Below are 25,495 nucleotides of genomic sequence, written 5' to 3' on the forward strand. Positions count from 1 at the left end.
TGACATAGATGATAATGCACTTTTAGCTGTGTTAACTATTTCCAGAGTGTTTTGAAAGCAATCAAATTTGTTAAATGTGATTCGTGTTAGCTCATATACACACAAACTTGCCCTGAGAATTCTTTCTCAAAGTTCTCATCGTCAATTTTTTTTTTAAATAAAGTTTGTTAGATCATAGTGTTGTCTGAAATCACAACTTTTGTCTAAATTCAACACAAAGCTTCCAGTGTGGTCTGTAATTCCTTAATGAAAGGTAGAAATTTATGCATAGCTTTAGCATCTATAGACAACATTTTGCTAGCTAGAAAAGCTTTCCAAAATAGTCATAGTAACTGAGGCATGTTCTCAAATTCTCTTGCTTTTCTATGTTGCTTTCAAATAACTTTCTCAGGGAGATTAGCAAGCCTTGCCACGTTAAAGCCATAGTTCCTAGGACAAGTCTCTTTAATGAATTTATAGAAGAAGGTTATAGTCTCTTGACTGAGGTTTTCACATTTATTTTCTACCATGGATGCAGGTGCTGGGCAAACAGAAATGTTTTTTAGGATGATCTTGTACTAATGAATGGTAGTGATAAGAAGCAATGTATGACACCTCATGGTTTCAACAAGTTCTTTACCAACTGCATTTGTTATGATTGTCTCATTGCATGTTGTGGTGCTTCTTCCTAATTCATCTATAAACACCAGAAAATATGTTTTGCCCACCTAAGTATGCTGGAAATTTCATTCCATTCAACAAAAAACATACTTTCATCAGACATTATTCTATCTGAGGCACCATATCTAACAAAGAATGTTATCAACTGATGTGAGCCTATACATTTCAACAAGGGTAAATCAACCCTTCTGGTCCATTACAGTTAACAAACCAACTATACTTTTAGGAGTGTAGACATGTCCCGCATGCTTGGTCCAGCAACAAGCTCAAAGCAAATGGCTTTGCCCTTTTCCTCTTTTTGCTCCTCATAGCCTATTAGAATGTCGTTAGGAATAAAATTGTCTCTAATAAAGAGTCTTCCTATAGTGGGGATGTTATGATCTTTTAAACTCTAAGAAGGGTAGACTGTCTTTGGTAACAGAATTACAGGGAAACACATAGAACCATCACTTCCTTGACTATAGTTTACAAGGAATAATAAAATGCCCAACAGTGTGCATTTCACTGGACAGCAACTGCCAGTCCTTGTGATCTTTATTGAAGTTATAGAATAGTTATTGCACGGAGTCCTTCAATGAGACATCTATGCATTCCTCAGCATTTATCAATTAGCCAATTTTTTCCTCAGTAGTTTTGGTACAATATCATTGCTAGACTTTTTGGTAGATTTCAAGTTATATTCTCCTTTCAGGCCCTTTTTTGTCAATAATTGTTATTGTACATTTTCTCAGTTTTGCAATTCAGATTAATGTATCTGTTATCTCATTTTGATATAGGGGAATGAAACTCCCAAACTACTAGATGTCCAGTATGAGTTCACATTCTCTAAAATCAAAGAATGAATTTTAGAACAATGGAGGGTAAGAGCAGAATATATTTATTGAGAGAAAGAAAGCTTCTGTCTGAGAGAGACAGACAGACAAAAGAAGTCTCCAGTGGGTTGTCAAAGACTCTTGTATTTTTAGGGACTTTTATAGAGCAAAACCAGGAGATGAGACTGGTTCAAAATGGAGAAAACATGAAAACTCACAAGGTGGGCATAAGGTGGGACAGAACTATGGTCATCCATAGATTAATTGCTCAGGTAAAGTTGATTAAATCAGGAAGAACTGGGAATGCAAGTCATGTAGCAAGGGGGCATGCCTAAAAACTCTTCCATAGGGGGTTGGAATGGTCACTTCAGGCTTCCTCAGGGTGAAACAGACCTATTTAAATAACAATCCTTAGGATGTGGGTGTATTTGCTAGATCTTTTGTCTTGAGGTCTGGCCCACAGCAGGAAGTATCTGTCTCCCACACAGTTGCAAGATATGTGGCCTCTAGTTCTGGTTCCTTTGAGGATCTATCCCTGACTGCCTATATTTCTATCTGACTCAGCTCCCTGTAACAACTTCAACTTGGATTTCTCAAATTTGCCATGAATTTTAGCATTTTAATGAACTCATCTCTGAGTTTCCCCACTCAAATTGTTCATGAAAATCATGTTTGGCCACTTCTGTGGGGTATCCTGCCTTATTTTTCTTCTTCTTTTTGAGTGATTTCAGTGCATAAAAAATATACGTATTCACTTTTTGGTTTTTAAGAAGTGTAAATATATTTTCCTAAACAGTCACTTATATATTAATTATTTCTGTGCAATGGCTTAAAACTTTTATCCTAATAAATTGATGTTTTTCATTGTGTGATTTACACTTTAGAGTTCTTTTTTAAAACTTTTCCCACTTTTATTTACAAAGATATTGTCATATATTTTCTTCCATTAGACTTGGATTTTCATTTTTACATTTTGATTTCTTATTTATGGTATAAGGTAAAAAACTTTCTTTGATTTGTTCATAGTTGAGCCAGCCTTCTCAATCCTAGTTCACTTTCACAGTGAAATATTTTCCATATTCATGTAATTCTTTTTCTAGACTCTTTGTTTCACTGTTCTACTTCACTGTTCCTGTGCTACATTCACCTGTGTTATCACAGAGTTTAGGTGTTTGTTTTAAAAATCTGGCTAGGTAATTCCTCCATATATTTCTTTTCCTTTTTTTTTTCAAAGAGAATAAAAACACAGAAAAAAAAAAAAAAAAGCAAAAGAGACAAACAACAACAAAAGATCCAAAACAATAACAATTCAGGTTTCAAAATAAGATGGTAGGAATTTAACAACGGTTGTTATATTGCATGTTATTATCTTCAAAAAAGTTGCTTAGATTACCAGATATAGATTTGTAAAACTGAACAAATAGTATAATTATTAATTGTTCTTTTCCAACAATTAATAGTATAACCATCTTAGCTATCTTACATATATATACATATATATATACATACATAAATATATATATATGTATATATATGTATCTTTTTCCTTTTCTCTTCCTTTTGTTTTCTTTTTAAATTGGCTTACCTATCTGTTGTCCATTATTTTTCTATACAAATTTTATATTTGTTCAAAATCACTTAATTCTGAAATTATGTGGTTAGAAATGTGGTTGAGATTACATTATAGGTTTGAGTTGCAATGGTACTATATTATTTAAAGTTCACCAATGATAATGCTATATTATTGTGATTTTATATTCCTGAATAAAGATTTTCAATATTATTAAAAGTGTTCTCTTCCCTTTATTGTATTTATTTCTAACCTATCACTTATACAGAGAAATACTATAACTATGCTTCATTAAATTTCATTGGAATGAACCACTTGGCTTGTCCAAGACACATTAAAACATAAATTTTCCTAAAGTGTAAAATTCTTAAAAATGTTTTGGTATATTCAAGTCATGGTATTTATTATTTTTGCTTTTCACTTGTGAAGGAACAAATAAAGAGAAAAGCAAATTAATTTGTTGGAATAAAGTTTGTCAAGGGAGGCCAAGAAAGAATGGGGGTTGCGGAATAGGGGTAAAGAATTTACAAGATTGCAAGTTATCTTCCAATTGGCCAATTTATGATAGAAAAGTATCAATTTTCTTCAAGTGTGTTTTATATTTGCAAATTTCTGTGTTTTAAGTCAGTAGCCCTGAAAGTCAGGAATAAATTTATTTTTATTTTAGGGGGAATTAATGACAATGTGCCTTTTCCTGTGATCAATTTTTTCATATTAAAACATTCATTATTATTTGTATCACCACTCTTATCTGGTTTTTAGAAAATAAATAAAACCTTTTCATGTTTTCTTGAGTGGGAATAGGTAGAACAAATACATTTCTAAGAAAACTTAAGCATTGTCTTGCTTTCATTTCCCCAAAACTCTTGCACAGATGTAGGACAGAGTTTAGTCTCTTGACATCACCCACATTCTCACACTCCCATGCAACAGCAAGGAGCCTGAATAGGAAACAAAGAAATGTAGGAGCTCTACTATGATGCTAAGTCTGCTTCTATTAGTCATTATACATGACTGTGTATTCTGGCAGTAACTCTAATTAAATTGGCTGCAAAATGGTGCTACTGTATACACCCACACTGAAAAGCAGGTTTGAGATGCTGCTTTCTTGAATGCTGACAGGATGCTCATCTTTCTGGTGCAGCCAACTGATAATTTGATTTGCTTTTCCAAATTTTCCCCAACAGTCACTCTATTATGCTAATTCAACATTCAGACCCAAGGTTTATAATAACATCATAGAATCCATTAAATATACAAGAGTAGAGACTCTTGTATATTTAATGGATCCTTCTACCAATTTGGACAAATGGTGTGATAATTAACTCTGGAACTTAAACTGGACAAATTTCCTTTGAGAAAGTTAGAAGAGTGTCCCATGGTTTCCCCTTCAAGTTTCACCACTGCACCAAATGTTTGAAATCTACTTGAAGCTAAACAGGTCCTTTAAATCTATTTTTATCGCCCGGTGTCAATGGCTGTGGTAAGGTTTTACATTTTGAAATACGTCAAAGGACATACAATATACATGGTGGTAATCAACTAGAAAATAATATTAACATTTAAAATAATCTAATTTAACAAAAATTTACTGACGTTGCTTACTCAGTTATACTTTCTAATTTATACTAGAGATTCTGCCACAAAAGTCATTTGAGCCAATTAATCAATTATCTAGAAAGAATCATCTTGTTAGGCTGGGGGTGTGGCTCAGCAATGTAAGTGCCAGACTGGCAAGCACCAAGTCATGAGTTTGATCCTGTACCTTACTGTCACTTTGGATTCTTCCGAAAATCATTAATGTTTCCTCTGACCTTTATTAGAAATTTGAATTTTTGCAAGAGTGCATTCGCACTTTGAATACGCATTTACTACTTGCTGTAGGAGTTACAATCAAGAAAAACCAAATGCTCTTGATTTTACAATATCTTTTCAGACTAGAAATGTATCCTCAAGGCAGGAAATATAGAATGATCATTTACTCAGCACAGTGTACACTTATGTAGACTGCAGACCCAGCTGTGCATGATAGATAGCCATTACTTTCCCAAAGCAAGTTGCCTCCTATTTGAGGGGGAAAGCTCAGTTTGCAAAGTAATCAAAGTGATAAACAAAATCAGTTCAGATCTTTTGAAGACTTGGGATAAAATGGTTAGTGAGTGAGTGAATCTGACCACTTTAGATACTGGGGTGAAAAGCTCTGCAGGAGTTTAGTGACCAGCTGAGGCCCCCAGGGGAGCATCTCTTAGCAGGTAACTGGCTCTAGACAGAAATAAAAGCCTGAAAACTGATGCAATACGGGAGCTGCATGTGATAAGGCATTGCAGCGGAAGCAGAAATAAGCTGAAATTGGATGTGGAAGGCTGGTGCAAGAGGGGATGAGAAGTAACTACTCACATCTGATACAGATACACAGAGGAATAAGGTCACAGGACTCTGGGTGCTTATTATCAGTGTGCATCAGCTTGCTCTGGGGTGGTATTTCTGCTTAAATTCCCAGCTTCAGAATATGTTGTTCTGTGGGAACATCACCTTCATTATCATTGTTTAGGAGTAGGTGACAGAGTCATTATGTCAGACTTTATGAAAGAAAAATTATTACTAAAACGCACAGTGAAGGGTCTGAAAATTTCCTCCTTTAACCAGGTTAGCAGGAAGGAGTCTGGAACCTGTGTTGCTCTTCTAAATTCTGGGAGACTCCACCTCAGAGTTTGCACTGCCATGCCTCATGGTGGGAGCTCTCAGTGCTACAGGAACCCTAAAAGAACCAGCCACTTTTTGCTGCTGACCTCCTGAGAACACAAGTCCTTGAGAAATGAAGAATTATGGGACACAGACTAACTAATCTTCCATCTGACCTATATTGGTCAACATGTTTCTCTTGCAGTCTTTGGGGAAAGAGAAAAAAATTGTGAGTGAAGACAAAAAAAAACCAACCAACCAACCAACCAAACAAACAAACAAAAAAACCAGAAGCAAATAAACAAACAAACAAAAACAAGGCACAGAAAATGTTTTCCAAAATGGCGTTCTTTTCATCCTACCCAACTTTTGAAACAGAGACCATACACAGGTAAAATTAGAGGTAAAATTTTACTGCAAAAGAATTCCTCTAATCTATCTCATAAAACATTCTTCAAACTGCATAATGATAGTATAGAACTCCAGAAAAGGAGGAGGCATGTTTTTTTCTTTACCTTTACATGTATCTTTTACCACTTTTATTACTTGTTGTAACTAAATGGTTTGAAGAGAGCAATTTCTCATTTAGAATAGGAAAGTCATTTATGTGTTTGCCACCAGAGTTCTGCTTTGTCTTTTTGAATTTTTAAATAAGGGAACCAAGGTGCTGGAAGCAAATGATTATGCGTCAGTCCTAAGCCCATGTACACTGCCACAGTCACACAGAGGCAAAAACAAAGCTTTTGTGGAGAGTTCTTCCATACCACAACGTTGGTTATAATGTTTAAGGAGCTAAATAAAGGGTTACAAGTGAAAGATGTCCTGGTTTGTACAGGATATGTTTGGAGACTGCTCCAAGGCCTCTCCCCGTTACAAAAATCTTGTATTCTTTATTCTTCCTACTTTCCCACTCAGAAACCACCAACCTAATACACAGATATTGAACTTATCAAACTGGAGCTATCTGTTATTTTCTAGGGTAACTGGTTTTCATCCAACATAAAATCTAACAAATTATGAAAGACAGATTGCATTATTAAGTATATTCTTGTGTTATAAAGTATTTTATGATTGCTTTTATTAATTTTGACAATAATTTTTTGGAAAAAGGTAAAATAATCTCAATTGCATTTGAAAACAATACCCCCCAAATCATAAATTTTTCATAACACCACAATCCTTAGGAAAATGGAAAATGCCTAGAAATCTATAATATTAAGATTCAAATCTGCTAAACATGTACTTTTTGAAATCAAGACTCTACAAGTTTCTTCACTTCCTACTCTGACATTTATAAATTAATTTTCTTTGAATTTTGCCAATGAAAGTAAAGTAATAAATTTGATTTCTTTTCTTCTTGCAGTAAATTCTCAGCAATGTCCTTTAAGACATACAGAAAAGCAAGTTACATATTAGCTTACTATTCAGGAAACAAAGGCAGAAACTGTATGGTTCTTTATTTGACTTAAAGTCTTTCATAAAAACATAGCATTTAGAAGAAAACAGCCTAAAATGCAAGGACATCAGGTAATAATATCAGGCAATAACAAAGAGTTGAGAGGTGTTAGGATAAACAAATGAGATTCTGGTCATTTTTAAAATTAATTAAGATAAATTGATAGACAATAACCTAGGGGAGAGAGGGAGGACATACTGGACATTGCAGTATTATGGGATTACCATTGAAACAAAACATACAATTCTTTAAAAAGTAAAAATAAGTAGAGAAATAGCAAATAAAGCATAAAATTTAGAGAAAGATAATAATCTTTCAATATTTATCTACAAAAGAACAGTATACAGATACATGCTAATATTCATGTCACAGGTATATGTGGAAATACTTAACAGTAGAAAGACCAACACCAACATGTTCTGATAAATATCTCTAATAGATATATAGAGTGTATTCGATGTGGGATAAAGCAGATGAATTTGAATTATTTAAATTGCATCATTCCCAGTGTGCTTGTCAGGATTCTTGTTAGAGAAGAAAAAACAAACAAATGTGAAATAAAAGAAACTAAATCCTGTGATTTGAATGTTCATCCCTCCAAAATTCCAAAATTAAAGTGAAAATATGAAGTAGAGCTTTTAGCAGGTGATTTAGACCTGCAGTCAGAGGCCACATGAGTGGGATCAATGTCATTCTGGAGGAAGCTGGAGCAGGGTTTCTGTCTCTCATCCTTCTGCCCTGTGACTGGAAGTGGAAGGCAGCAGCTCTGAGTCCAGTGAGATCCCATCAGGCACAGCATCTGTGGTTCTCGCATCACAGGTTTCCCAGCAGCAAAGTATGGTATTATAAATCACCTAGTCTAAGATATTTGGCTATAGTGGCATGAACAGAACAGATATTAAATGAAATCTGTAGGCTACATTTTAGTAGTAACATCAATATATGTTCTTTAGTATTTTTTCTTCCAAAGAGTATTCAATTTATCTTTCTCTGTCCATAAAAATGCCTGAAAAGCAATGAGCTAAAAAGAATGACCTCCTATGAATGTAGATGGGTTGTACAAATATCATTTGCTACTAAAAGAAGCAAGTGTTCTTTGGAGTAACAGCTAATCCCAGAGCTCAGAAATAAAATATATTAGACACACCTTTCATACCCAGCAAGAACTCATCTATCAAGGTACAGAAGGGTTCCATCTAAAGGAGTCAAAGGTAATTTGAAGTATTTCACACATCTCAAATTTAGGACATTTTGGACAATAATAATAATTCCAGTGCTTTGAAATAACAAATGTATTTAAACTTATTGTTTCACTATAATATCAAGAAGAGTTTAAAAAGGATCAATTTTGGTAAATGTCAGTGAACTAACTCATTTAGTTTGAGACTGGCAAGTAAAAGAAAAGAGTTAGGCATTTATGACAAGTTCTCAGTACTAATTGTATCGTTGGATGAACAGCAAAGGAAGAAAGTATAATTTCCTTTTACAGAAATAACTTAAGAAATAAATCAATCAAAGCTAGTTTTAGATTATTCTGTTTTCACAGCTATAAATAACTGAATTGATTGAGAAACTGGTCATCAACAGTAGCAAGACATCACAAAAACTAAGACAAGAAGTATTATTTATCACATGATGGAAGATCAAATCTCTATTTTTGAACAAATTTTGAAAAAAAAAAGAAATGAAACAAAATCCTATTACTGTGTTATATTCAACCAGCAATTTACAAGAAGTAGAAAATACAAAACAGGAGGTCATAAAAATGCAATCAGTGCACTTTAGACCTTCAAAGATTCATAGAACAAATTATATATCTGACTTACCAGTATATTGTCAGGGGGAAATTATAGGAGATGGGACATATTGTATTTTAAAAATTAATGGTATTATTAACCAATTTTAGTATACGTGACATTTTTATTTGTTTAAAAAACAAAAATACTGTACATGAAATAATTGGAATATATAAATATTAAATTTAAGAAATTAGTTTCAATTTTTGTAAGACAGTTTTTTGGGGATTTTGTTGAAATAATTGAGTCCCTGAATTTTAGAGGTGCACATATTTAAGGATGAATTCATATTCTTACTTCAAAACAACATGCAAGGCGGAAGTGGGGTGACAAAATTAGTGGAAGTTTACATTTAAAGAAATTGTCCAAAAGTAACTATAAAACCAGAGGTTATTGGTTCCTTGAAACACAATGAGTAATAATTCCAGGAAAGCAATTAGGTCCACTTCTATCATTATTTAACTAAGTGCATTCCATGTTATTTAAAGACATGTTGGCCAATGTGAGTTATGATGACCAATATACCTATTGAAAGGCAATTTTTCAGGGAAATGAAAGCCACAGTGGAGATTGTGATATTCAGCCTCTGAGATAATAAATAGGTATAAAGTTTCTGAAATAAATATTGTCTCTCATAAAAATTTTAAGCCTGGTATATTTTCTCACCACAGCCCCAGCACAACAGCTGCATGTTAAACACTCTACAAATATTTGTTGAATTATGTGATTGAATACATTTTAAACCAAATAAAATAGAAAGCCTAACAAAAACAATTTGGTACACCTAAAGGAGATCGGTCATAATCACAATGACGCTATCTCTACAGCAACTCTGGTAATGATTCTAACAGACTGCATTGAATGAAGTGAAGCTGTGTACACAGATACACACTGTGAGCTATTGTTGAAATGTGGAATGAATGCTCAAATTTTTAAAAAACTTACCACAGTCAAAGATACATTGCCATGAACTCACATCACTCTTCAAAATATTCCCTCTTGCTTTAATACACTTACCTCATTGTTCTAGTCACTCTCTGAAGCAGTTCTGGAAATCATTTTTTTTGTAAGTGTCTTTGTAAGATATGATAAAAAATATACAATGGATATTCTGAGCGTCACACCAAACCATTTTAGTCCCCATATCTGATACCACATGGCTTCTGGCTCCCCAAAATTCAAAATGACTATGAAAGATAAATTTTGAAATGATTCAGAATACCAAGGTAAACACTACAGTATAGTTACAGACATCCAGGAAAGTGGACTTACAGAACTGTTTCAGAAAGTGACAAAAATGGTAGGGTGACCATGTTTGAAACTAAAGGAGTATTTTGAAGACGTTTAATGGAAATGTGTCTTTTACTGTGATAGTTTTTTTTTTTTTTAACACACATAATACATTTTGATCGCACCATATGCATTAAGAGGTTAGTTATGTTACTGAATTTCTGACATGTACGGGCTATGTCTCTCACTCTCACACATTAGAGGTATCAATGCTGAGGCAGAGAAACTTAAATTTCTCACATATAAATAAACACAGAAATTACAAGGAAATTGGAAAGATAAAAGCTCATATTATAGACAAAATGTATATTTCTTCACAGGATTAAAATTCTCAAAGAGTGACAATGTCTCATTTCAAAATTTGCCCATCATTTAGTAGAGTGCTACAATTTCCTTATTTGTCCATTTACTTCTGAGTTGATTCATATGCATGTATTGTTCTATGTATCAGAGAATGTTTCAGTGTTAAAAATAAAATAATAAAAATAAAGAACTCACTTTATTTTGAAAAGATTTTGTTGAAGTTAAAAAAAAAACTAACATGCAAATAATTAGAAAACAATGTAGTAAATTCTGAAATAGATATGCAGGTAGTAGTACACTATGGGAAAGAATCACTGTAAGAGAATTGAGACGGGCCACTACAGGCATAGAAACAGGAAGGTTCAGAAAGTGTCTAGAATGGAAGGGAGGCAGAACCGTTAGACAGTGATAGAGGCAACAATAAGAATATATGTGATCGCATTGCCATCAAAATATAAAATCTGGTGCAAAACTCTTATTCGATCCATGGAACCATTAATTAACATTGGAAATTTGGATAATTTCAGATAAACTGTAGATTCTTTGTGAAAAGGAAGCTTTGTTCACCATTATAGCCCCATCTACATCTGACATATTTTCCAGCTTACAGTAAGTGTTGGAAAATGGTTGAAGAGAGGAATGAATGAACTAGTGATGAAATAGTGACTTACTATTTTCAGTAAGATTTGGGCAGCTTTCGTGGACATTAAATATTTTGCTTCCTTGGATTGTCCTTTAACAGAAAGCCCTATAAGCTTAAGTATTTCAAATCGCTTTTGAAACTTTCACACATTCTTTAAGGAAAAGCTGGACAGAGCACTAAGGACTTGGTTCAAAAGAGTGGGACCTGTCTCTATGTAGCCACCTCCATAAAGTGACTCTTCAGAAGTGCATGTATGCATTCATGTATTCATTCAACAAGCATCTCCTTGGTGTTTGCTACGTGTTGGCCCCATTCTAAATCCTGGACATTCAGACCTAGACATTCACGTCCAGAAAGTTGTCCTCAGAGAGCATACTTTCAAATCAGGGGAGACAGAATTAGTAAAGCATATTGAATTTCAGCTAGTGGTAAATGCTTTGCAAAGCAGAGCAAAGAGAGTAACAGTGAACTGCAACCTCATGTTTATTCATTTACTCCAGGAAGACTATCCCTCTGAGGGAGAGAGGGCGTGAGACTCCTTTAGCTCTTGAACACTAAAGAAAACAAGATTTAAAGGGCCTGAGATTAGTGTTATTATCTCCACACAGTTGCTGACAGGCTGAGATGATTTTCTTTTGTTAGAGAGAGAAGATGGTAGAAAAAGACGTTGCTTGGACCATCCGTACCTGTTCCTGGTGATCAAGGAAGAGAAGAAATACTGCCCAGAGTGCTTCCGGACTCTCCGGTGCATCCTAACTCCTCATGTGCTGGCTTAGAAAGATGGATGAACTGGTAGTCTGGAGACATTACTTAGGGTAAATAGGGCTCAACATTCTGATCATATCTTCTACCTCAAATTGTTAGAAATCATCTATAGATCCAAAGAAAATGCTTTTAGCTCAAACTTTTTTGAGATATATTAATATGCACCCCTCTAATAGTTGTACAGCAAGTTAGATGAGCCTGTCTGGAGAGACATGTTTGGGGACTGTGTGAGGCACTATATGAAAAATAAATGTGATATTTTGTCCTTTTTCCTTCTTTTTCTTAATTTCTACCTATAGATGAATTTCAAACAAGCTGCTGATTTCAAGCTATGGCCTAAAAGAATATAACTTCTTTGTGTGCTAGTAAAATCCAGGGTCTATACAAAGTCCAGACCTGAGGGAGGATTTGCAAAATTTCAAGGTCTCAAAACAATCTAAAGGAGACTTTCCATCTAGCAAGGGAGCAGAAATCTTCTTCCTCATGATGTTAGTCAAAGCAGCCTTATTTTCCTTGAATCAGAACAATGACTTCAGAAAAGGAAATGATACTCCTGGAGGGCACATTTAGTCTTACAAATGTAGCCTGAGCCTTAATTTGGGATAACCACCATTTTGGATCTTGACCCTCTTCATGCTTGAAGATGTATTCTCTCTATCTGTTGCTCTGCAAATCTATTACTTTTCAAAAAATGCCCATATTCCAGGTAGATGCTTATGTTTCTTATCAGAATTCCTTCTTTGAAGACACAAGAACTGATGAGCATTAGCCTGTTCCTCATGGTGTTAGGACCCAGTTTCCTGGTAAAGAAATTCAGAACGGTAAGTGATTATGCTGATTAAAAATTTATAGTCCTAGTTTTATTTTTATTATTTCAAAACCTTACTAAATAATTAACTCGATATACCGGATTATTTCCATTCTCTAATATCTCCTGGTAAATTTCAAAGTGAATATAACTTTTTGTAAACAAAAAGAGACACAAACAAGTACTTCAAGCAGATGAGTCAACGTAAGAATAAAACTGAAGCAAAATTTGGTTTTGCAGATTCCCAAGAGTTCCAGGATGGCAGAAGAGGTCCAAGCTTGCATGCACACAGTAGTAGGAAATGATATTACAAGTAAGAGTACGTTTCCATCCTTTTGGATGATTTTTCAAGTAGATAATACAAATGAAGTTGATAAAAAAATTTCAGCTTGCCTTTAGTAATAAACATTCATTTCCCAAGCGATGAATGCAGAGGATGTTCTCGGTATTAGACCAGGTGACACCCTGAAGCCAACCATCTGAATCGGAAGAAAACATATTTCTGTATGGTAAATCATTGTAAAACGACTATCAGAGCTGCCCCGACCTGACTGGGTTCCAAAGGAAAGATGCAGGCCACACAGCTTTCAACTTATGAACAAAGAAGAGCTGATTTGGGTTTACTGCATTTAAGACAACTGTAGGAAAACTTAAAACTTTGGATAAGGACAGATGAAAATCAATAGGAGGTTCCAAACTGGACAGAGAGAATGAGAAAAACAGAGGCAACATGTAAGCTTTTTCTCAAATTTACTTTTAAATAGAGGTGGGAACTGGCAGCACAGAAGAGATAAGGGAGTGAGCTAGAAAGAGAACATTAGTGTGTGCATAACATAGAATTCTTAGTGTTCTTAAAATCATCACATCACATTCTTAAACATCACATTCTTAAAACCAGTTTCCTTCCTTTTCCTTTTCGTATTTCTGTTTTCCTTCTGTGTTATTTCTCATTTTCCTTAGTGTTGGGTGATTTCATTTTCAGTTTTGTTGTGTTTTGCTAAATAATGGGATCAGACTACTGGTGAGTAATAAGCAAAATATGTGTTTTATTTTGAAAAGCCAGTACTCTTCTTATTCTTCATAAAGCTATATCCAAAGGACAGTGCCACACTCTCAGATCTTGCTAGGCTGCCCTCTGGAAGCATTCTAGAACCACACTGTCTTTCAGGAATTCCAGAACTGTGGAGCTGTGAGGTAGCCGAGGCCAGGTCCTTTCTTTATGCAACAGGCATGTGACTGAGGACACTGTGTATTGTGCTTATATCCAACCTCTGTAACGGAAACTAACAATCGTGGAAAGCATACACCTTAGTCATTTCTTCAGGGAAAGAAAAAAGTGCAGTCTGTGTTTTCAATTACCAATAATATTTTACAGGCTCTAAAATTCTCAGGGAGGAAGAAAATAAAGGAAACTTTCACATTATTCACTCTCCTTTGTTCAGGATTAATGTAATACCTAGAAGCATTCACAGAATTTTAAATGCATCTTGTTCATGTTATATTTTCAATGAAAATCATTTGGGACTCTTGGAGACATTAGAAATGATTAGTTTATTTTGGTATTAGCACACATATTTATGAGAAAAGGACAACAGTCATGTCTCAATAGGTGAGAATTCACTGACCAAACTTGTTAAATTGGTCTATGTAGTAGGACTATGCCTGTTTTATCTCACTGGAAGTCACAATTCCTTTATTATAAGAAAAAAATGAGCCTTATGGGGGTGCACCAACTTTCACCAGAATACTAGAGCTAATCCAAACCTATTTGTTCTCTTAATCTGGCACATTTTTTTTCCCACCAAATTCAAAAGCCTTCCTGTGCATTTATGAATGAATCAGGCTTCTATTCTCTTAGCCTCTATTCCTTGTCATTAGTTTTTTTTTTTTTCTGTCACATGATACTAACATCCACTTACTTGAGATAATTGAATGGAGTCTAAGAATCAGTCACTTTTATCAGATGTCAAGGAATCAATCTCATAGCACTTGCACAGAGTTCTTTCTTGGGGAGTGTGAGTGTGGAGATAGGTGGCTCCTTTCTGGAGACCTAAATGACACTAGAGAGGCCACATTCTTACTGACTCCATCTTGTATAGACTGAGATAAGTGTTAGGAAGATTCTCCTAATGCTACAGCAGAGATACATCAGAGTGGAGACAAACTCATAAGGTAGTAGGTCATTACTGTAATGAAGGGTTGCAAAGAGAACAATTACACGCAGGACATAAAATTTATAGTATTACTTATAATGTCACCCAAGGAGTCAAATGCAAAGAAAGTGCAGGAAATCTGTCCACAACACTAAAGATCTAGACAATCCAGGTGAGGCCCCAGATTCCATGGCAATAGCCTGCATGAGTTCAGCTGAAAACATACAACCCACAACAATGACTCATGTAAAGTCTGTATCATGGACGTGCACTGGGAAGGCCCAAAGGTCAGCGGTGGAAGCTAGAAAGTCTATACCAGCAGGGTGAAGGAGCTGTGCTTTCACAGACTGAGGGTTCTACAGCGGAGCCAAGAAGCAACACTCAAACTAAGGACCAAGGAACACCTGAAAAGAACCACAGCCATTCTTGGCAACAAGAATGCCTCGGGAATTCCTGCAGTGATAACAGCTGAGTTCATACCAGGCAGGCCAGCATGATGCTCCTCCAGGAGAACCAACAGCTCTAAATAGCAACACTCAGAAGAACACACAACACTACTTTTCATCTCCAGGTCTTTTTATGCTGGCAACAGTCCTCAGGTAGGCCATCCACACTCAGCACCGTGCTGATTCAGTTCAGCTGGTATTTAAGTTGACCACCTGTTACCAATCCACTACAGTTCATCCCTGATCAACTTGATAACCATAAACATTTCCTTAAATGTAGTCTCTAGTGGTAGGTTTGTGAAAAGTTAACATGTCTTGTCTTTTCAGACTTATTTTAACAATTACATATATATAATTTGTATTATACTTGTTCCCACACCAAAAGCAGAATATTCAAAGGGCGAAAAAAAATAAAGATTAAAACACAATATTTTGATTAAATAACCTGGTTACAAACATATAAAAAAACATTAAAATGAAGTTAAAAGAACTATTACAATCACAGGTCTTGCCTCCCATGAACTTCTAATACTGCATGGCAAGACTGAAAAACAAGGAGTTTTTGTAATTCAAATATGCTTTTATCTTCAGGTGAAATGCTGCAGCTCATTTTTCAGTTGTTCTGTTCTCAACAACTACATTTTCCTCTGTTTCATCTTTGCAACCCACAGTTCCACTAGAGCTTTCCATCTAGCCAAATGCTTCAAATTACTCTTCTGGTTCTTTGCTCTGAATTTCCAACATAGATCCGACTGAGAACTCTCAGCAGTAATGATGCTACCATCCCAACAGTAGACTGCACTAATATTTTCCTGCCACCCAGGTAATATCTCTTAATACAAGTAAAATGCAAACTAACTTTCAACCAAAACACAATATACTACCTGGGATCTAGCCGCCAATTCAGTCTTTCTCAGTAGAAGCCTCTTGAGCTCATCTTAACTGGCAGCATTTCCATCAGTACTCTGATTTTCCAGGCTCAGAACAGAGTCTACAATATAGTTTATAGCATATAGGACTGTCTTTCTGGGAAGTCTCTCAAAAACTTTCCAATTAATTCCCAAGGCTCTCAAGCCAAATGGCCAGGCAACATCACAGCAATGTTCCCATTGTGTAGGTACCAATGACTCTTGCAAGTCTATTTCATGGATCTGTGCTGGGAAGGCCCAAAGGTCAGTGGTGGAAGCTAGAAAGTCTATACCAGTGGGTGAAGGCTCTGTGTAGGTTGAGGTTCCTGCAGTAGAGCCAAGAAGTGATACTCAAAATAAGGACCAGGGCTCCCATGAAAAGTACCACAGCCATTCTTAGCACAAGGTCCTGAGCTTCTCCAACAATGAGAACAGCCGAGTACGTATCAGGAAGCCAGCATGACAAGCTTCTCTTGGAGAATGAACAGCACACATCTTCCCCTCCAGAACTAAGAAGAAATGTTCCAAGTAAGGACCAGAGCTCCCCCAAAGTGAACTTCAGCCATACTCAACAACAAGATCCCAAGCTCCTCCAATGATAACAGCCTAGTTCACATGAGGGAGGCCAGCATGACAAGCTCTTCTAGGAGAACCAACATCTCCAAACAGCAACACTCACTTAGGAGAATCCACAACACTTCTTTTCCTCTCCAGTTCTTCTTTTTATGCTGGAAACTGTCCACATTCAGCATCATGCTGATTCAGTTCAGCTGATATTTAAGTTGAATACAAGTTACCAATCTATTATAGCCATCATAGAATCTCCCCTTCAGTCCCTAAACTGGTGAAAGGGTTTCAAAGAGCCTGGGAAACTTCTCCTAACCATTTAAAAGAACATTAATCCTAAACAAAACATTTTGCTCATTCCCCTCCACAAATAGATAATACTAAAATAATACAGTGTGGTAATATAAATGATCCAGTGCTATTCTCTTCTCCTCATGCAAAATTTCAGATTGAATCAGAACTGAATACATAAAAGTAGTGAGAGACTTTAAAAAGACTAATAAGTACTATTTTTTATCTGCTTCTATTATTGGTAGAGTTGATGCTCAAGTATAAAATTAGAGGAAATATAGAAGGTAAGGAAGTTTTTGATTCTTGCCACCAATTGGTATTTACAGAGCACCCCCTAAATACCCACTGTTATAATTTGTACCACAGAAGATAAGAAAAGAGTTTCTTTCAGGGATACATTGCCCTTGCCTGAAAGGAATCAAAAGGCCATACAGAAAATGACATTTATTTGTTATATGACTTCCATATTCTTTATTTTTGGGCTTTTGAAAATTGTATAGTCTAACTTCAAAATAAGTCAAATAGCACATGTCACATATTGCAATTTCTGTTATTTTTTTGTAAACGTTGAGCTTCAGTGGCAACTACATTTAAAGAAATGAGTGTCCTTTCCCTATGTTTTGCATTAGTGTTCAAAAATATCTGAAGGAGTTATATTCATAGACATATGTGTTAAATAATATACACTAAAGACTTTCTCTCTGTCCCATGATTTAAGTCCTGAATGTTTGTCTCTCCTGCTACCTCAGTGGGATCAATCTATTAGTCTTGCTATATAGTTTTTTATAAAACGAAAATATTTGAATGCTGGAGACTTCTTTTATGCCTTTCTTTAAGAAGGCTTTCCCTGGGAACAATAGAACTGTAGTCAAAGCAGTAGCATTTTATAAGTGTTTTGTAAGGTTTTATGCTGCTTTATTTTATTTATTTTATCCTCTTTAAAATAAAAAAAAAATACTTAATCATGCTGAGCAGGTCCAGAGACATCCTAAATAGTTAATGTTAAATGCATTAACATTAATGCATAATGTTAATAAGTGCATACAAATGATCACGCTTTTAGTTTTAAGACTGGTCAGGTGTGCAGATTGCACAGACATTATTTACAAGGCAGTGAAACTGTACCCAGCAAAGATCCAACAGCTCTGTAACTTCCGTACACTGGGTCTTGCCTGAGATTTTACCTGGGCAGACTTTCTGTTTCTTTCTTTTGTATGGTTTATATATTTGTTCCTATGAGAAAACCTAAAACTCAGGATGTACAGGCACTATTTTTTATTACTTACAGATATTTTATTAAAAGCATACTTTAGATTTGAGAACCATGCATTGAAAATAAAGGAAAACCACCAAAAGAAAATGGACACAGAATGAATGGTAAGACAAACTTCCAAAGGTTTCAGTGGAGTAAGCAGCAAAACCAGAATTTTGTTACTTTAACGTATGTTCAGGGTTATCTAAATTATGCTGAAAAATGAAATATATTCTAAGAAGCAATGTCAAAATACTGATTATCATCTGTGGACTGCAGAGGGAGAGAACCAAACCTTATGATTCCCACCTGGGAATCAGCACCATGTGTCGGCCACTGCCAGAGTGGGGACAGTCAAATCCAAGCCTCTCTGTGAGCCAACACCATTTGCGAACTGTGGAGGGAGAGAACCAGGCCTCACCAGGAAGCGACCCCCACCTGAAAACCATATCATGTTCATTGTTTTCTTGGGTTGGGTTTTATTCCCTTTTTTTTGTTTGTTTGTTTAATTATGTTAAATCTGATGGCATGAGCAGCTATTTAAAAGATAGCAAGTTATATTATGGTAGCCTTTTTGGATTTATTATTGGTTATTTTGAAGTCCTTTTCTGCATTCATTGTTTTGTTTTTATTGTTTCTGTTCTAGTCTGTTCTGTTTGATTTTTGCTATGTCCAAAGGTATCTGCAACTATTTTGAAGACAACAAAAGGCATTATGATAACTATTGTTGGTTTCATATTGTTTTGAAGTCCTGTGTCATTTATAGTGGTTTACTTTGATTGGTTTTATGCTGCTTTATTTTATTTATTTTATCCTCTTTAAAATAAAAAAAAAATACTGGTTATCTTCCTATTCCAGTGATCTGCTTAAATTCTAAGTCCTTGTTATTTCATCTTATTTCAAAATTTTACTCATTGATTAAACAAATGTCTTAAATGTTATCAGCCAATATTCTAAGTTTTGAGTTTATGGCTTTGAGTGAAATTGACCAAAACCACTCAGACGATTTACATTCCAGTTTTAGTATTTGTCCTCTAAATTTAATCTCATTATATTATATCTTATAGTGTAGATCTTTCATAGATCCCTAAAAACCAAGAATTAGTTTGGCTTGCACATCACAAATAATTCCAGTTAATCGGATAAATCAAATCTTTTTTTCTACAAATGTGTCTTTTCTCTAAGTGAACAAATTAATCTCTTTGAAAAAGAGATGTTTCTCTTTTCAAAAAAGTACAGTCTACAGTCTTTGCAGTCTACAAAATGAACATCTCATGTTTTAATGTAATGCATAATATCATACTGAATTATACAAAATTAAACAAAAGCATTGAAATATCCTAAATTTGGGGCATATTTGTCAATGAACATACTGGATGAATCTAGGATAGAAGCCACAGAGAGACCTACAAGGTGAATGAAGCTTTCTACATTAGTATAGATGGAGTGCTAGGCAGGCAGGATTCTTTCTTGGGCAATCGATCAACAAGAGGTGGGGGACAAATTCAAGTTCTGGCTTCCACTTAATAGGTATATAATCTGAAGTTTGCTGGTTTGTAGGTTTTTGTTTCCTCATCTATAAAACAGTTACTATATTTATATTGATGCCCAAGTTCCCATGGATATTGTAAGAACTATTCTGATATCCCTACAGGTATTATCAATTTTGACTACAAACTTACCCCTAAAAATTATATAGCATTGGGAATCCTTGACTTCTCTTTTTAACACCTTTTCCCATATTAATCCATATATGTAAAAAGGAATAACATGGTCACTAGATCTAGTAAAAGCTTGATATATGTATGTGTGTATATATTATATATATAGATATATATTTCACATTAACCTTGAACTGTGTCAAAGCATAAAAAATTTAAAAAGCATCTGAAATAAAGCAACCCTGGAATTGGCTCTTTTCTGTTATTCTAATCACCAAGGAAGGTTTTTTGTTTTTGTTTTTGTTTTTGTTTTTATCTCTAATCTGCTTAGCAAAGGCCTCCTAAAAGTCCACCTGGGAATGACCTAGCTGTTTTCTCTCCTATGTTTCTTTCTGCAATTCTCTGCCCTCTAGCAATTATAGTTCTGATGAAGTCATTTACTATCTCCAAGTATAGAAGCACACAACAATTTCCTGAGCAAATTTTCCAAGAATTAGTTTTACAAATAGGAGGCCCCCTTTCAATGAAATCATACATACCCACAGCATCTGATCCAACTGTACTAAAGGTCAGTAATCTTATCTTTTCTTTTTATTAGGTGGTACTCATCCTTCTATATATCATATTGTTAAAGAACAAAGAGGATTAAGGATTCCTAACTTTCCATAAAGGAAGAGTATATGAAATGTGTGTATAAAAGTTCAAAGACGAGAATCCCATTCTTATAAAAATTGTTAAACTTAGGTAGGCCATCAATCTTGGAACTATTGTAAAGTCTGAGGGCCAGGAAAAGAAAGGCTTCTCAAATGGAACTGTGCACAACAATTTTGGGAACAAACAATAGAAGATCCTAGTTTTGGGAACTTGGCATGGGAAGAAAGAGCAAAATTATCTACAAGATTGAAATTTGGATGAAAGCCATTTTTGAGGAGTAACAGTACTTAATCCAGATCCTGTCTCAGCCAGAGATTTTTTCTTTTCTTTCTTTTTTTTTTTTTTTTTTTGTACTGGGATTTGAACTCAGGACCTTGAACTTGCTAGGCAGGTGTCATGCCACTGAGCTATATCCTGATTCTGAGCCAGAGAGTTTTCAGCCTTTGCTGAGACCCTTAGAAGACAGAAGGGAAGTGAGTAACAACGTGCTATATCTTGATGTAGATATCAAAGCTTTCTAGGCTCATGGGGGAGGTGCTTTGGGGAGATGATTGGCTTATTGGGGCTGACAGCTGACTTTCTGTTAGGAGGTAGAGTCTAGTATAAGAGTATAGTTCTCTTGACTTCTACCTTTATGTTCTGCTTTCTGACAATCATGATGTGTGATGCTTTCCCTCCATATGTCCCTCTACCATGCCATCCTGCCTGGGGCCCTATGGACAGTGGACCATAAAAATGAACCATAAGAAGCTTCTCCTCGTTCAGTTGGTTGGTATTGAGTGTTGCGTCTCAATCAGAACATAAGACATATGAAAAAACATAAATTTGACCAATGAAATGAACTACATATATGTCCAAATTAGTTCAAATTTAAAATCTCCTTTGCTCATTAACATATTCTAGAAAGATTTTTTTCAATGCAGTATCTTTATTTAAACTGCTTATCATATACCCCACCCAAATATATTCCTTTCTGCAGACTGGAGCTATTTGAAGTTGCATACCTCTAAGAGCCAAATGGGAGATGCAATATACAGGTACCAGGAGATACAAGACATCTGTGAGGAGAGATAAGGAAAACTCCAGATCATAGAGAGAAGCTACTGGCCAGCGAGCAATAGTGGCCTCTTCGGGTCATGGTTTTTACAATAGGAGCTGGAAATCTATGTTGCCACAGATCGTAAAGTATGGAATTAAACAATGTCCAATATTGTTAGCTTAAAAAAAAAATCTGTATTACTAAGAATATCAGCAGTTTCAAAATAAAGCACTAGAGTATAAGACCAAGAACATTTTTTAAAAATTGTTTGTTCACTCATTAGGATAGAATTAAAAAACAGCTTTTGTTACTCTTTTCTTTCAGATTGAATTTTAGCTAATGAGTTCATTAGTTTTGTGATAAACCACAATGCATAGACCACTCAGTCAATCTGTCAATTTAAAATAAACCTTATACCTTCTCATGATAAATTATTAAATAAGAGGTAAAAGTGGGAAAGTGGGCAGAAGACAAGTTTGAAGATAGCAGGAAGAAAAGGGAAGAAATTTACAAGGTAGAGAAAAATTGTTCTGAAAAAAAAAACATCGAGGAAAAGAAGCAATATTCACAGTGAGAAAATAGAATTTGAAGAAATTCTGCATTCACTAAGGGTTTCAATTTTCTCTGTGCTTCATTTTTTACTCACTAATTCAATTTAATAAAAAATATATTGAGTGTTTTCAAATTCCTCATATAGTCTGTCAGTGAAGAAACTAGTAGCCTGTATTTTGGAGATTACACTAGTGGGAAAATAGAAAATGAGCTAATAATGGACAGTTAGCATGTCAGTTACATAGTATGTAACACAAGTGGACATATTGTTTATATGCCAGCTGATGTACATTATAGACAGAAAATACCAAAATGGGGTGAGAGATTTTTAGGGAATTATTTCTTTTGGAAATATACCTGAAAAATTAACATATTGTGTCAGTATAAAGGAGTTGTGCATGAAGTTCACATTATAAACTTTACACCAGCTCCAGCAGAGCAGGCACTGGGTCTGGGTCCCCCCAGCTATTCCTCCTTACTCTGCACGTGAGTAACATGCCACAGTGGGCTCAAGCTGGAATCATCAAAAGGGCCTCGCATGTAAAGTATTAGCCTCTGGAAAACAGAGCAAAGGACACAGCTGGATCATCCCAAATATGGACAAATTTGAGCCTATTGTGTTAATCTGCTAGGGCTACAATATATAAATATCACAAAGTTGGGGAAAAAACCCAAACATTTGCTTTCTCACAGTTTTGGAGGCTAGAAGTTCAAGATGTAGCTAACACTGGGATTGGGTTCTGGTGAAGCCATACCTCCTGGCTCACAGAGAGTCACGTTTTTGTCCTGTCTTCCTAAATCCTTTCGTGTGTGTGTGTGTGTGTGTGTATACAAAAAGAGAAGTCTATGGTGGTTCCTCCACTTTTAAGGACAGCAGTCCTATTGGAATAAGTCCCACACTTATAAACGTTAATTACCTCACTAAAGGCCTTGTCTCCACATATAGTAACATGAGAGTTAGCACTACAGTGTGTAAATAGGTGATGACACAACTCACTGTATAACACTCTGGTATCTTCAAGATTCATGCCATTCTCACTTGAAAAGCACACTGACCCCATCCCCACAACCTCAAAAGTTTAACTAATTTTAACATCAATTCCACTTTCATCTAAATATTCTTTAAATCAGGTAGTGGTGAAACTAGGTATGATTCACCATAAGTAAAATTTGTTTCAAGTTGTGAACCTTTGTGTTCTTCCAAAATATAATGATGGGACAGGTTTAGAATAGACATATTCACAATCAAAGCAAGAAATCACAAAGAAGAAAGAAATAACAGGTATTTAGCAAGAACAAAATCTAGAAAGGCAAATTTCATTAAATCATAAGATTCAAAAACAATTTTTCCTCTTCTGGCTGCAGGCCCCGGAAGGTGGCAGCATCGTCCACAGTGCCAAAGCTGCAGTGGTGGGCCTTTAGCTCCTGCCAGAGGCTTTGCCTGGCAGTGGAAAGAGCATCCTCACAAGGGCATGGTGAAAGCACAGGAAGAGAACCTTGTCCCCCAAACAAGGTGCTCATAGCCTTGCCTGCCCTGTGGTGAGAGTGACAGTTCTGGTGGGTTCTAGATTGCCAGAGAGGTTTGCTTCCTTTTTCTTGAAGGATAAAACTCATTTGTAGTCCAAACTTTACTGACCAAGGGTATAGAGTCCCAGCAGTCTGAAAGCTTTCCTTGATTTCATCTTCTGCCTGTGGTATAAACTGACAGTGTTTCAATGGATATAATTCCATAACTGCGGTGGTCTTCTGCTGAGACTGGGGTCTACCTCAAGTAGAGATCATCCTGTCACACTTGTAATGTTGTGTTCAGAGCACGTGTTTTTGTATTACAGATTGGCTTGTAGTTTTTTAAAGCAAGTTCTATTTCCATTTTATTAATTTCTTACCATGTATTCTTCTTTTTACTATAAATAATAGAGCCTATTATCATCAGAGACACCTTTACAAATTTGACCTTCCCCAGAACTTTAAAACACACTCTAAACAAGTTCTTTGTCACTTTATAAAAATATTCTTTCCTCCATTTTTCAATAGGATGCACTTCATTTCTATCTGAGAACTCACCAAAGTCTCTGTTAGTATTCGGCCTCCCACAGTCCTTCCAAGACACAATAGAATTCTTCTGTCAGGCCCCTGAAAACTGCTTTGGCTTCCACCCGTCACCCACTCCTCAGCATTTTCAGGGATTTGTGATGTGAGTACCCCACTTCACAGCACTGAAGCTTGTAAGAAGTTAGAGCTGTCATCACTAAAAACCTCATACTAAGTGTGTTAAACAACAAGAACTCATTTTCTCAGAACTATGGAGAATAGAAATCTAAAGTTCAGGTGCTGTCACTGAGGCTTTTAGAAGTCCAGCTTCTCATCGTGTCCTCTCGTGGGTTGTCCTCTGTGCATACTTACAGAAAAAGAGAGGTATCCAGTGTCTCTTCCTTTTTCTGTTGAGGACACCCATTCTATTAAATTAGGGGCAACCCTTATGACATCGTATAACCTTGATTGCTCCCTAACGGCAGTACTGTCTACAAATACAGTCCCTGTGGGGATGGGGTAGCACATATGTAGTGAGAAGAAAGATCTGCCCGACACTGCTTTCAAGGGTTGGATCACAACTCCTTTAATCCTTAAGACTTTGCCCTATGAGTAGCAGATAGGTTCCAGAGACTTTAAGGCAAGTTGCTATCCTTGGGTTGAAAGAACTGCAGTTATTTACAGTCTATGTGTTTCTGCAAACAAGATAAAAGTTGAAAGGAGAAAAAGTTTAATTGCTCTTGGGTCATGAACAAATCTCTTCATAAAGACAGATGAGGAAGCTTGATCAACAGCTCTCCTGAGTCTTACATCAGTGGGTCTGGGATGGTATACAGGAAGAGATGAAAGTGCTTCAACAAACAACAGCAGAAATGGGATTCTATGCAAAAAAAAAAAAAAAAAAATGAAAGATAAAAATTGTACCTGGGAAGAAAATGAGCCCAGGAGTCAGTGTATAGAGATCAGGACTCCTAACTGCCAAATCAGCATGTGCTTCATGATTTTCCACAGGTCATTTAAGTGATTTCTGCCTCATAGCTCACATCTATAAATGGGACAAATTCTAGATTTATCTCGTAAAAATGTTTATTTCATAAAAACATTAATTGATCAATATCCATCACTTAAAATATTGATCAATCAATATCACTCTGTA

The 25,495-nt window shown here is 35.6% G+C and overlaps 1 pseudogene; it reads right to left on the reverse strand.

Annotated features, from left to right (window-relative positions):
* Nucleotides 1-209: 209 nt before the first annotated feature.
* On the reverse strand, nt 210-5,765 carry LOC134470823 (DNA mismatch repair protein Msh6-like; annotated as a pseudogene).
* Nucleotides 5,766-25,495: the final 19,730 nt, after the last annotated feature.

This window comes from Cavia porcellus, unplaced genomic scaffold, assembly GCF_034190915.1.
Source record: "Cavia porcellus strain 051 isolate PalLab524CR breed Dunkin Hartley unplaced genomic scaffold, mCavPor4.1 scaffold_16, whole genome shotgun sequence".
Classification (NCBI taxonomy): Eukaryota; Metazoa; Chordata; class Mammalia; order Rodentia; family Caviidae; genus Cavia; species Cavia porcellus.